Consider the following 15,251-nt stretch of genomic DNA (forward strand, 5'->3'; position numbering starts at 1 on the left):
AAACATATTCCTGATTGTCCCACAAAATTTCATTACTTTTTTACCTGTAATTTTAAAAAGTGGGACAATCGGGAAGACACCCTACACATCTATAGGTGAGTTAAAGGTAGTAACTGAGTGGACAGTATCAAATGCAATTCAGGTGTTTGTTTATTTTTAGGTAAACGGACAGAAAGTCACAGGACATAAAGTCACAAATTTTGATAGGAAAAAAAGTCACAGGACAAAAAGTCACAAATAATTTGTTGACAATTATTTGAATATATAAGAGAAAGATCTTGAAATATATTTTTTTTATTTCATATATTCATTTTACAGATTAAGAAATTGTTCATTAGCTGTGATAAATGAAAAAAATATTAAATGTTAAGCATGCAAAGGATATATTTCTTGGCACGAAGAAGCCATTTAAGTACCAAGCCACTTTGACATTTTGTTTTCTTAACAATTATTTGATAATTATTGAAATTTATTAAATAAATTATAATGACAAAGTTGTCTAATATATAATAGTTCAAGAAAAAAACAAAAATGTTTTTATAAAAATAAGTGTTTTCTTATTCAAAGAAAAAATAACTCAAAACTGAATTGTGACTTTTTGTCCTGTGACTTTTTGTCCGTGACTTTTTGTCCTGTGACTTTCTGTCCTACATTCTATTTTTACACCTTCTGCAGGAAGGAAAAAAAATGCCCATCAAAATCCAAAAACGATTTTATCTTTCTGAAACACAAAATGCATTTAACTTTTATATATCTAGTGGATGCCAGACCTTAAAACTTTCCAAACTGCACAGGTAAGTCTGTACACAGAGTAGTTTTTGATATGAAAATACGGCCATATTTGTCCATTTGTTATGATGAACCTTAACAAAAAGATCATGTCTGTAGTGACAAGTTAGTGTGTGTGCTTACCAATATTTGAATTTTATGAGCCTTCTTTTTGAATATTTTTTTCATTTTTTGGTACAATACTGACGTCGAGTGCTGTTGTTGTTGTGCTGTTTATTTTTTACAAAAGCGATCAAGTAATGCAGGGGAAGGAAACTTACTTAAAAGACCAAAATGAGTCGCAACTAATGGTACATAAATATTTTACTATGCAGTCAGTATCCTGATATACACGTATATACTCTTAGACTCATTTCACAGAAAAATCGTACAAGTGAAAATACTCGTTAGTCATGAACATTTTAGATCACTTAAAATGTAGATTTTATAACTTAAATTACGAAAGATGATAATTTGTCAAATAAGCCCTTGTAACCAGGTGCTGCATTTTTTAGCACGTGTCAAAAAACAGTTAAAAGTGCTGGGATCTGGCAGAGCTTTCAAGAGCTATTTCTGTTACTGTGAGTTTATTATATATTTATCACAAAAAGCTAATGCTAATTTCTTTTCATTTAATACGGGTCTATATGAAGCCCCCACCCCTCCTCCAGCTTATCAGATTAATTTACGATCACTCTGAGTAAAGAAAGTAAGTCACAATTGCTTATATAAGGTATTTTAAATTCTGGTTGATAGTTGTCTCATCACCAATCATACTACATCTCCTTATTTTTTTTACAATAAAGCTATATTTAGATGCGGTATAGTGAGTGATGAATGTGTAAACATGCAGCATGCTTGTAAATAATTGTTAAAATACAGCACAAAAGATGCATAATATATCAAACTCGAGTCAACGCCATGTCAAAAACTAAAAAAAAAAACAAAAACAAAAAACGACCAAATGACAAATAGTCTATAAAAACAACTATATATATAGCATACCAAAATATATAATTTGTAAAGACTTGCATGCAACTAGGCCTATACAGTAGCTTTATGTTCTTATAGATCTCATAACATTACGATTAAAAGTCAGATTATGTGTGTGTAAGTTTATTAGAAAATTCAACGAGACACGTCCTAATCAGGTAAAATCCAAAATAACAATTTACAAATTCAGATCTACTGCCTGTTGTATATTGCTTACATGATTGTATATTGCCAAACGAATAAATATGTATGGTACGGGATGGCGGCTTCGAAGCGGAGACAAAAAGACCCAGATAAATGAAAGTGTAGAATTTTTGTTGTGGAGAATTTTTTTTTAAAGAACTAGATTCATATCTTAGAATTTGAATATAGCATCTCGTTTTCTTTAGATAAATTGTTAGCTATTACTGACTATAATAATTACCCCCTTATAAGTATTCGCAAAACATGAAGTTAATGATCAATGAATATGAAAACATTTTATAAAGTATAAATATTGGTAAACGGACAGCAAGTCATAGGACTATTATAGTTCGAATAAATTAGTTTACAATAACTGTTGAAAGGTTATGAGAGAAAAATCTGGATGAATTTATTTTTATTAGAATGAGTTATTTTACAGTAAAGGCTTCATATTTTTAATCAGTTATTTGTAAAAGAAAGGTGACATGTTTAACACCATGGAGCCAGTAAATTAACAAACTACTATGATGGATTTTTTTCTTTACAATCATTGATCATTATTAATATTTGAGAATAACTTTTGTTTACAATTCGTTTTCATAAATAATTGTTCAAGAAAAAAACTTTTTGAAAATTAGTCTGTTAGTTTCCAAAGAAAAAAATAAATAAATTGATCACCAGATGTAAAAAATGGATCTTACAATTAAATACCAAACAGAAAACAATAAACTTACGGAAAAGATGGTATACCGCAAACATGAGATGCAAAAATTTGTACACCATATCCGGATTTCGACATTTAATGTCTCTTCAGTGATGTTAGGGATCGAAACGGTATTTGGAAGGCCATATAATATATATAGGAAAAAAAATAAGACTGAAAATGCACGAAATATTTATATTCAATATGAATATTCACATCTTGTCTATTACAACAACAAGTTGTTCAAAAATTGTTGTAATAGACAAAATGTGAATATTCATATTGAATATAAATATTTGGTGCATTTTCAGCCTTATTTTTTTCCCTATTTTATGCACAGCATGGACAAAATTTAAAAACTTTTTAATATATATATATATTTTTCTTGAACTACTATAAATAAAGTAGTTCATTTTAAAATGTAATCTTTAAAGGTTAAGAAAACAAAAAGTTAAAATGGCTGGTACATACATGGCTTCATGGCTAATACCAAAAAGGTATAGCCAATTTCCCGTTTATTTTTTTTCGTTGTTTGATTCACATGTTCAAATTTAATAAATAAATGAATTTAATAATTTATTGATATCCTAAATCTTTGTTAATATATTTTCTTCGGTAGAAAAGAAAGTGAATCTTCTCATCGGGACTTTAATTAATCTGCATATCTATTATCTATTTTGGGATTGGAAAAAATATCTTTAAAAAATGCGGTTTCGAGCCTATTTCTTCATTTTAATTTGGTTACACGTTCAGCAATAACTGATACAAATATGATATATTACCAATGATAAGGCCATATATTTGAAGCTGTTCAAAATTTTGTACATTATAGCTGGGACTATTATACTAAAAAAATAGTTAGTATAATAGTCCCAGATTATAGGTACGTGTATCAGATTGGACATTTTTTTTTATTGTTCTATATAAATAATCTTACTATAAGCAGAGACATATATTATATTATATGTCTCTGCTATAAGTTATCTCAGGTCTAAACAAAAGGTTACTATGAGTTTTCTAATGAGTTTTGTTTGATAATTTTTTGTTTAATTCAGTTAAAAGTTTGGTTTTTTTACACGAGAAGGTCTGCTAAAAAGTTTATAATGATCTCTTTTTTTTCAGCATAACAAACGGATACTCTTTAATGTACACTAGGTGGACTTTCCTCTATTCCGATGAAGGCAGTGCACGTCTTTCATTTAAAAGATTAAATCGTTGTTTTGCAACAGACGGCGGCACATCGGGCATTGACTTACCATTTTATAATTTGTAACAATTATGATTAACCATATATTTATGAGTTATAACAAATTTTTTTTTTAAACATCTTTATTTAAGATGATCGAGATTTGAGAATGATATGAAAATAATAAAATATATATTACAAAAAAAAAAAGTTACCTCAGGTCTAGTTATCTAGTATAAAATATATTCACTGGAAATAAGCCCTTTAAAACACAAATCCCCGTTTACTCATTGCGAAGTTTATTTGCTAGTGTTTTTTTAATCTTTTTTTTAATGATTTTATTATATTATCTTTTTTGTGAAAATTTTGAGTAGTTGAAAATGAAATGGACATCGATGCTACAAAGAAAATTTGTTTAATGTCATCTGTTGCAATATATACTAAGTATTACACGTGGACAGGATGTTCCCCAGAAAATTAAGGTATTCAAAATAAGTTATACACACCCCAAGGGTACACGCCACTGTCATATGGAAAATTACTGGGTCACCAGTAAACTGGTAATCAGCCATGCAACTAATCAGTTGACTGACCATGCCACTATAATTTAAAAAGTTTGTCGTTAGATCAAAATGAAATATTTATTTTAATTTAAAATTGAAGAACTAAAAGAATTTATCATAATTATGAAAGGAAATAATTCAACAAAATCGGATTATTTCCGAAAAGATTATATATTTTTTAAATTTTTTCCGGGGAAAATAGAAAACTGTATCAGAGACATATATATATAAAGGGTCCCATCAAGGATTTTATAGAAATCCTTGGTCTCATGAAATGGATCTCACACAGACATGCATAATTGAAATTTATACATTGATTGATTCTATGATTTCTTGAGAAATCAGGAGCGAAATATAACAAATATTTAGTTTTGATATTAAATTAAATTTACTTTTCCTCGCTATAATTCATTTGACATAACATTGAGGGATTTAAGGGTTTGTCCGTACAACGTTAGTATTTCACATGACCTATTTTCGCGCTTCGCCTTGAAGCTCATTATTCAGACTGTTTCAGACAAGATGATGAAAATAACATGCAAGGCACTTTTTTTCGATCATCGTGAAGTGCACTCTCCCCCTCTTCAAGAATTGTATATTTATAAATCCTCGTCCTTTTTAAAATTACCACACTCTTTGTGATTACCGTTATGCTATTATGCTAACAGTAATTAACCCGGGACTTGATTTACATGTAATATCAGGGGCGATTCTAGCCAGGATAAAGGGGGTCTTAATACATAGGCAGATCCAGTGGGGGGGGGGGGGGGGGGGGGCAGCCCCCCCTTTTGGTGGGTAAAATTTGGTTGATTATATAGTGAATCACTGAAGCATGACTGGAGCGGGTCCCCCTTAGATCAGTCAGCGCCCCCCCACCCCCCACCCCCCTTACAAAAAGTTCTGGATCCGCCACTGAAATATATGTCTCCATTAAATCAGAGACATATATATGTCTCTGATTAAATGCAATGATCGTTCACAAAAAGGGGAATCAAACCCCCGGATCCCACCCCCCTTCGATCCGCCACTGATTGTGAATATAAATATAATTGTTACTTTTTAAAAAAGTCATAGACTGAGTACTAGCTCCGAGCACCTGTTTTGGGATATATACAGCTAATTAACCGTAAATAACTGCGAGATAATGAATAACAAGTTGATAATTGTCTATTCTCTGCTAATTAATGTACCTGCAATTCACCCTGATTCATTTGTGAGACCACCGACACTAATAATATTACCTCAAAGTTAGAGGTTCTCCGTTACTGGGAACTTCATATCGGATCCGATCAATTTATTGGTTCCATTCCCCCTAGTAATAATGATCCATTTGCAGTGACGATGCCAATCAAAGGTATACTCATTACTGTTGATTTTGCATGATAACATACATGTTATGTCAACTCACTTCTCCTTCCTACGGCGTCACAGAGAGAGAGAAAAAAAGCCTTGCAATGCGTCATAATTATTAGGACTACTTCCATATGACTTTAAAAAAAACCAAACAATAGTTTATTTCACTGATTGAGATTGGACTGACGAGACATTTCAGCATGTGAAATCTTAATTGTTAGTCCAAGTACACAGTTATCATCCATTGATTTTCATTTTTTACAAAAAGATTTCCTAGTGTGGACCATGTATTACTTTAAAATTTATTTATTTATATTTTTTATGCATAAAAAGTAAGTACAATGAAGTAGGGGGATGAAATTATTTTATTTTAGTTTGAGAATCACTCATACTTCTTGTATGATGTCACCTTAGCCTACAAATTACTAAAAAGAAACACTTTTTTATTTCCTCTAGCTTATGTGTATGCCTTTTCATATACATGTAAAAATGTGTTACTGCCTATATATTGACCTTAAGGGTGTACTTAGGTGAGGTTTTGGAATTTGTGTTAAATGTTCGGACTCCTCGGTTTTTTTTCCATACAATATAAGGTAAAATATTTTGCCCCATAACACCTATTTATCTTTTAACATAAGAATTAATAGCTCATAAAAGGTCATTTGACAAAATTTAAGCAGATTCTTGATTTTCTTTCTTCTGATTTGAGACCCAAATAATACCAATGCAAATATAAGGTAAAAGTCAGAGTCAGCCTCTTCCCGCCATATTTCATAAATCAAATATCTCGAAAAGGAGCTCCATGACCTATCAATATTTTTAGCTTATTTTGATCCTTATCTAATACTCTTCCATCTTAAAGTATCAATTTTGAATTCTTGATTTATTTAATTTTACCTTAGATCACCTAAGTACATCCTTAAATGTTATTCAGTCTTCCATGGCCTAATGGGACCTTGTTCTACTCATGTGGTATGCTATAAGCAGATAAGTAACTTTCTTTCCTTTTGAAATACAAATAATTTTTTAAATATACATGAAGAATTTTTATATTAGCCGCTTCCCCCCCCCCCCCCCCCCCCCCCCGCCTTAATTTTGAAATCTCTAATTTTAGGCATAGGCTCATATAAATTCGACTTTTGAAGAATTGAAATAAATCTGAGACAGCAAATGAGTATTGAGCTGCTTTACATTAAAATACATTATGTACATACATGTGACATACACAATTATATATAAATAGTTATAAAGACATTTAAAAAGCAATTTTTTGCAATATTTAAATTATGTAGGCCCAAATTTTGATAGTTAAACATTAAACTTTAAACGGCAAAAAATTAACACCCAAAGTTCAAACTTATAGTCTTTAATGTATATAGTATGCTATTGCCATGAAACTAGGTAAACTGTCTTATAATTCTCTAATCTTAGTTCATGCCAAGTTTGATTAAAATTAGTATTTCTACTCTCTTAGGTCTCTAGTGTGGATATAGTGTATAACTTGCAAATTATTTTCATACTCCTTCCAAATTTATTGCGGATGAATAAGATTTTTACCAGATATTCGGAATCCTCTGGTTTTATCCATGCAGTGCCATTAAAAAATTTTGCCCGCAAACCCCTACTTTTCTTTTCATATTTTTATTACATAGTTTAAAAAGCCATATTTGAAAATCTTATAAAATCCTTGTTATTTTTCTGTAGCTTTTGAAAAAAAAGGTGCCAGTGTTAAGTGTATGAAAAATCTAGAGAGAATCACTTCCCGCCAAATTTTTAATGGCTTATATCTTAAAAACAAGCACACGGACCCTTCATTTTTTCTGTTTTTTTAGTTCCTTTATTCATATTCTTTTAAAAAGCTTGTTATTTTGAAACGGAGTAGCGAACATCCTTCAGGCCAAACAAAAATATATGTCTGTTTACGGTTACCCGACCGACCGTCCTTTTGAGCGCAGACCCTAAGTCATTTTATTTCCGTCGTAAAAGCAAAAATTAACTGAACTCGTGTCAAAAATGAAGTTTGTGTTGCCAATAATATAAATCAATTGCCTGATACATCCCAATGTTCACAATCGTGAATATGACAGCTGTTATAAGGAAATTCGTGACTCATGTGATGAAATAAACACTTTGCCGCCATTTTTTCCCCAACCAATAACCAAGGGAAATAATCCAATCATTAAAATAACGGGTAAAATTGGCCAAGGATCAACTCAGACCACGACAAGACGAAATGGCATGACTCAAAATCATGTCGCAAAAAATAAAATGAAAAAATAAAATAAAATGGAAATACCGACCTACCTAGCCCTTTTTTAAAGTATGTAACCTTAAACAGACATATATTTTTTGGGGCCTAAGTAGTGATTTGGTATAGTTTGAAAAGGTCAAATATTAGTATGTCTGTGAAGTTGTCAAACTAAATTAAAGACCCTTTAAACATAAAATTGTCCATATTTTGAGTTATAGCTTATAGATTTTTCTATTATGTTAATATGTCCTGTCCCAAAAGTAGTACACTACACGGTTAAAATCTCTTTTTGATAGAGCCAGCGCATTTTTTTAAATTTGCCTTTTTGCTCATCGTTCCGAAGGAACAGTGCGATTTTGCCATCACTTGGCGTCCTTTGTTGTCTGTCGTTGTTTTTCATCAACCATTGGCGTCCGTCGGGTGTAAACTATTTCATACATCTTCTCCTCTACTGAACCAATTCCTACCAAACTTAAGCTGAATGATCTTTAGGGTATTTACAATAAAGTTTGTGTTTTGTTACATGGTTGTCATGGCTAAATATGAACATAGGGGTAAATGCAGTTTCTTGGCTTTTATCTCAAAACCCAAAGCATTTAGAGCAAATCTGACACAGAGTTAATTGTTCATTAGGTATTCAAAGTTCTATCAGCCCTGAAATTTTCTGATGAATGTAATAACCCATTGTCATGATTGTTGGGTTGCTGTCACTTAATTGGTAATTTCAAGAAATATTTGCAGTTTTTGGTTATTATCTTTAATATTATTAATGATAAAGATAAACTGTAAACAGCAAAAATGTTCAGCAAAGTAAGATCTACAGATAAGTTTCTATAACCAAAATTGTCAATGGACCTCTTAAGGAGTTATTGCACTTTAACGACAATTTTACACAATTTGTTTATCATGTTTTCTAACTTTAAAAAATCTTCTCCTCTGAAACTACTGAACCAATTCCAACCAAACTGAGGCTGAATGATCCTTAGGGTATTTAGAATAAAGTTTTTGTTTTATGTTCTGTTTCATCAATAAACATGGCTGCCATGTCTAAAAATAGAACATAGGGGTAAAATGCAGTTTTTGGATTATATCTCAAACACTAAAGCATTTAGAGCAAATCTTATGTGAGGTAAAATTGTTCATTATGTCAAGTTCTATCAGCCATTAAATTTTCAGATGAATCTAACAATCTATTGTTGGGTTGCTGCCACTAGATTGGTAATTTTAAGGAAACTGAAGTTTTTATTTTGTGGTCAAAATATTGGTATGATGTTGACGTTGGCGGCGTCATCTTCGTCCAAAGACACATTGGTTTTCACACTCTAACTTTAGTTGAAGTTAATGGATCTCTATGAAATTTTACCTTAAGGTTCAATACCACAAAAGGAAGGTTGGGATTGATTTTGGGGGTTATGGTACCAATAGTTAAGGAATTAGGGGCCAAAAATAAGCATTTTTGTAACTTCCGGACATAACTTGTGTGTTAGTGTATGGATCTCTCTGACATTGTACCACAAGATTCCATATCACAAAGGGAATGCTGGGATTGATTTTGGGGGTAATTGCCTCAAAATTTTAGGAATTAGGGGCCAAAAAAAAGGGGTAAAAAACAAGCATTTTTCTAGTTTCATGACAATAACTTGTGTGTAAGTGTATGGATCTTTCTGAAATTGTACTACAAGGTTCCATATCACAAAGGGAAAGCTGGAATTGATTTTGGGGGTAATTGCCCAAAATGTTTAGGAATAAGCCATTATAAGGGGCCAAAAATAAGCATCTTTCTAGTTTCCAGACAATAACTTGTGTTCAAATGTATGGATCTCTCTGAAATTGTACTGCAAGGTACCATACCACAAAGGGAAGGCTGGGATTGATTTTGGGGGTAAATGCCTCAAAATTTTAGAAATTAGGGGCAAAAAAGGGGCAAAAAACAAGCATTTTGCTAGTTTTAGGACAATAACTTGTGTGTAAGTGTATGGATCTTTATGAAATTGTACTACAAGGTTCTATATCACAGGGGGAAAGCTGGGATTGAGTTTGGGGGTAATTGCCCTAAACGTTTAGGAATTTGGGGCCAAATGGGGCCAAAAAACAAGCATTTTTCTTGTTTCCAGACAATAACTTTGTGTTCAAGTGTATGGATCTCTCTGAAATTGTACTGCAAGGTACCGTACCACATAGGGAAGGCTGGGATTGAGTTTGGGGGTGATGAATCATAAGGGGGTTCAAAAAATTTGGGGGGATTTTTTTTACTTTTTTTCCTTTTGTTTTCTTTAAAATTTTCCATTTTAAATTGGTTATTTCTGATTTATATATAAAAGCAAATAATAATGATACAGTTTGAATAGGTAAATTAGAAATTTTTAAATTCTTAGACCACATTCATTTTGTGAGCCTCTTGTTTTAATTGCTTCTGTAAGTAATATATTAATTTGAAATTTTGACGACAGACACATACAGATTATACTGTTAACAATATTTCAGAGTTTAATGTTGTCAAGCACACAAATCATAGAAGAATAGTTAATCACGTCATTGTTGTCCATTGAAAAATTAGTATGAACACGATGAAAAAGTACGGGAATGTTTGTTTGTTAAACTATTGACTGTGGTTATGTCTTTGAAACTGTTGACTGGCAAATAGTCTGTGAAATGAAATAGCACAAATATTTCATTCTTTTTTATATCATGGTATATAGAAAAACACATACTGATGTATAATAATAGTTATAGTGACTGTCATTAAATTATAGTTTTTACCTTTTTTAAGTTTAGGGCAAGAAATATAGAAGATAAAGAAAAATATAAACAATTACAACTGTACAGTAGAAATGATCGGCAAAGCAAGATAAACAGAGGACAACAAGGCCTAAATGGTAAGACCACTTCTATATAATAAAAGTGATTGCCCTTGAATGATGACTATTATAAAAATAAGAAGATGTGGTATGGTAAATGAGTTATCTATCCACCAGAGTTCAATGAAGTGGATGCAAGCAATTAAAGACCAATGACGGCCTTCGATAATGAGAAAACCCATACCTTATAAGTCAGCCAATAAAGACCCCAACATGAAAAGATTTAAACAATCCAAATTAGTTCAAAGCCAATAACAAGTAATAAAAAAATCATGTCTGTGAGCACTCCACCTAACCATAATCTAGGACAGTGGTTCAAATAGCACAACATATGAACAAACTGTAAAAACTGTTGCAAGTGGCTCAACTCATTATCACTGCAAGGCACTAAAACGACTGATATTAAGTCGTGGACACAAAGCACTGAAATAAAAGAACTCATAATCATGATTAGTAGGAATATCAAATTTAAGTTTCTCAAAATGTTCATATTAAACATGATAAAATAAGCTTATTTCATATTGCTGTTTTTTTCTCAATTTATATTTTGTGTATTTATAGGTGCAGAGACTTCTTGGTTTTCATGATCATCAACAGATCAATACAGAAGAGGAAACTTAAGGTTAATACTTTTCTACATTGTGTGCTAATTGGATTAATGTGAAATGAAATGTGTGCTTACCTGGAAAAAGAAAATAGGAAATTTCTACAAAATGGCTGTAATCAAAATGGAGTACAATCATAGATGCACAAGAACACAATTGTGTAATTGCAACAACCTACACTGAAGGATTAGGGAGAAATGTAGAAAAAATAGTATTTTTTTGTCGAAATAAACACCTGCTTTATCCATTCATGTACATAGCTCTGTCATATCAACTATATAGAGGAAGATGTTTGAAGAACAAATTGCAAAAATGTATTCTGTACCAATTGAAGGAAGATGTCTGGTGGATGGAATTATTTATGCACTGAACTGTTTTGTAGGGGATTGAATAATTGTACACAGCAGAAAAGTTAAATTAACATGAAAAGTGGTTATTTTATTTAATCCGCAAATATGAGCACAATATTAATAACATCACAAATAGTATGATATTCATAGCGTTTTGCTTATTATTGTATTGTCTCAAACAGCTAGCCTATTGTTTTTGTATGTCATGTTACTCATCAGTGAACATTTTATTAAAGTTTTAATTATCTTTTGTATCAATTATTCAGTCTCAGGAAAAATTATATTCATACTGTTTTTACTGTTATGAAATTTTCATAGAGGAAAATTGAATAAGAGAAATTTCCATAGAGGAAATTTGGAGAACAATGTTTTCCTTAGAGGAAATTTGTGGTCTTGAATTTTCCCTCAAGGAAAAGTGTTTGTCAAAAATTTCCTCACAGGAAATTGCTGTTGACAAAATTTCCTCACAGGAAAAAGTATTTCCTCAAAGGAAAATTTGAAGCCGCAAATTTCCTCACAGGAAAAAGTATTTCCTCAGAGGAAAATTTGAAGCCTCAAATTTCCTCAGAGGAAATAGAATTTCCTCAAAGGAAAATTTGAAGCCGCAAATTTCCTCACAGGAAATAGAATTTCCTCAAAGGAAATATTAATGCAGCAAATTCCCTAAGGGAAATCTTTTTCCCTTGAGGAAAATACAATTTCCCTTAAGGAAAAATCTTTTTCCTTCAGGGAAATTTGATTTCCCTTGAGGAAAACTACTTTTCCTCTGAGGAAATTGTTGAAAAAAGGGGCATAACTTTTTCAACAGTGGTGCTAGAGCCAAAATTTTTTAGGACAAATATCAGGGAACCAATACCAACCAAGTTATGAACTTCATTTTGACTTAACTCCAAAAATTAAGGTGACAACTTTTGCACTCAGCGGAAGTGCAAACTTGTCCCGGAGACTGTTATATACTCAAATTTAAATACGTCGGATATCTTTTTTAAAGATACTTCTTGTTTAAATTTCTGAAATGAATAATTTGTTAAAAGAAAAGTGAAGAAAATCTTTGTTTTCATTGAAAATTAGGAGAAATAAATCATGAATTGTGGTTCGAATTAATTTTCTTGTTTCTTATTGAAAATAAGATTGTTTTTTTTTTTTTTAGTTTAAGTAAATTCAATCAATCTTTTTATTTACAGGGAAAAAATAATAAAAGACTGTTGCTAAGGCTGTTTGGCCTAAACTTAAATGAGTAGATGGAGGGGTAGTGAAAAGGAGTGTATTCGTCCGAATTTTCATTGTTACAGTAGTACATTTTCATGATTACTATGTATAATATTTCTCAGTAAATTTTAATGTGATATTGTGCCAATTAAAATTATATAATTAATACAAGTAAGACTTGCATTTGCCTTAAAAGATATAGCAGTGCGTGATTATTTGTTTTCAAACACACCTTCTCTGTTTTGAAACTTATAAGGATATGGATCTCGGCCTATCTGTTTGGTTGAATATAAATGTGAATTCATAGAGTTTCAAAATCAACAGTAAGCCCTATTTTTGTGTGTGTGTAAATAATCTAATCTTTAGATAGATGCTAAAATTAAAATCATTTTTCTTAATAAGAAGAAAAAAGTGCAACTTAAGCACGCCTGAATGTAAAAAGGTTTACCCGACTTATTCGTTCACGATAATAATTTACCGATTTCGGTATTTTAACAAAACTGTTTACGAGGGCAAATAAATAAATGAACGCTATCAAATCAACATTTAAATTTACTTGGATTTTTCCAAAAGAATTTATGAGTTTGCACCATCACGATTCAAAAATATTTCAACCTGTCCTTATTACATGTTATTTCATTATAATTCTTAAAATTACAAGTCGAAGATGCTAGCTTTTGTGAATTGTATTAATAAGTATATAATATAAGATGACAACCAAAAAAAAACTTTATACAAGGTCATCTGTATTCTCAAGTAGAAAGTTTAAATAAATAGTTTATGCCGTAGCCACAGCCGGATTTGTATCCCTTGTATCGGATTCTTCTTTCATTCTTTCAAAAAATGATTAATCTAAGGTTAATATTTTTTCAAAATTTAAACAGTGTTAGCCACCGAGCTTGTTCATTTCTTACTATATAGAGATGAAGTTTTTTTTAGAAAACTAATGTTCTTTATTCTAATATATTGGCTGTATCTGCCTTTTCCAAATAAGGCAATAACATTAATTGAAAAAGGAGACGTGGAATGGTTTTCACTGAGAGGACTTTCAAACAAAGTCCAAATGAAATAGATTTGACCAACTATTGGTTACTATACACTTCACAATGAACAAAACCCATACCGTATCAAAATTGCCTGATTTATGACAAAATCATAAACAAATATGTCAGGCAGCAACTTACGACAGCCGCTATATTACATGTTCCTGACCAGGGACAGACACATATATATTGAGGCGGGCTTAAACATGTTTGTGAGCACTCAAACCTCCCTGAACATGGTGCCGTGGTGTAGCAATACAACATTTTTTTTTTGCAGAAAATGATAATTCATTTATATTTCATTTTATCGGAAAGTTGAAAAAGAATTCATTCACTTAATGGTTCTAAATATTCAATGCGCAAAAATTCTCCTGCCATTACCTCCTTCCTTCCCTCCACCCACAACCCATCCCCGAAATGTTCCTCACTTATATGCAAATGCTGACTAATGTTGTATGGTTTTAAAATTTGGTTGAGGCAATCTAAAGTTTGAGAACAGAAACGACAGCTTTAGCTTTTTTTCATTTATAAAAGGGCATAACTCAAGAACGGTAACAGTGACGCTACCCAATTTATAACTTGATCTGTGTTTTGTGGTGATAAGCATTTCGTGTAAGTTTTAAAACATTTGGTTAATACTAAAGTTAGAGAACGGAAACCAATTATTGGGACTTTCTGGACGGACGGGAGAGACGGGTCGGACGAACATGGGTAACATTTAACGCTACGTCAGGGCAGAACAACAGGTCAGTAAAACAGTGACATGCCTTTCCGAAAGTTACAACATTTGCCAGCTTTTGTATATGCCGTATTCATATTGTATACATCAGGTATGTAAAAGATGTAATAGGACTGTGTTCAAGCCTTATATTGTGTTTACATCTTAAATGGTGTCAAGCGAATTGTATTTTTATCAAATGCATAATTAGATATTAGAACCTAATACTTTATTTTCTTTAAAAAGACGGCAAATAAATATTTTGAAATTAGCAAGTTGCCATACAGTTGAAAACAAGTTGCCATACAGTAAATTTGTCAACATGAGCAAGTTGCCATACCCTAGACTTTATTTTTTATGGTCTATATTCTTTAAAAAAGTTCATTTTGACAACATATTTCAGTAAATATGATGCCACACTATAATAATCTAAAAAAGTGTCTGGAAAAATAATGAAAAACAGTTGAA

At 31.5% G+C, this 15,251-nt stretch overlaps 1 long non-coding RNA gene across 1 annotated transcript; it reads left to right on the forward strand.

Moving 5' to 3' along the window:
* Window positions 1-9,762: 9,762 nt before the first annotated feature.
* Window positions 9,763-12,060, forward strand: LOC127717870 (uncharacterized). The gene is made up of 2 exons (XR_007989448.1): window positions 9,763-10,876; window positions 11,420-12,060. It is a non-coding gene; the product is annotated as an uncharacterized LOC127717870 (long non-coding RNA).
* Window positions 12,061-15,251: the final 3,191 nt, after the last annotated feature.

This window comes from Mytilus californianus, unplaced genomic scaffold, assembly GCF_021869535.1.
Source record: "Mytilus californianus isolate M0D057914Y unplaced genomic scaffold, xbMytCali1.0.p SCAF_10, whole genome shotgun sequence".
NCBI classification, from domain to species: domain Eukaryota; kingdom Metazoa; phylum Mollusca; class Bivalvia; order Mytilida; family Mytilidae; genus Mytilus; species Mytilus californianus.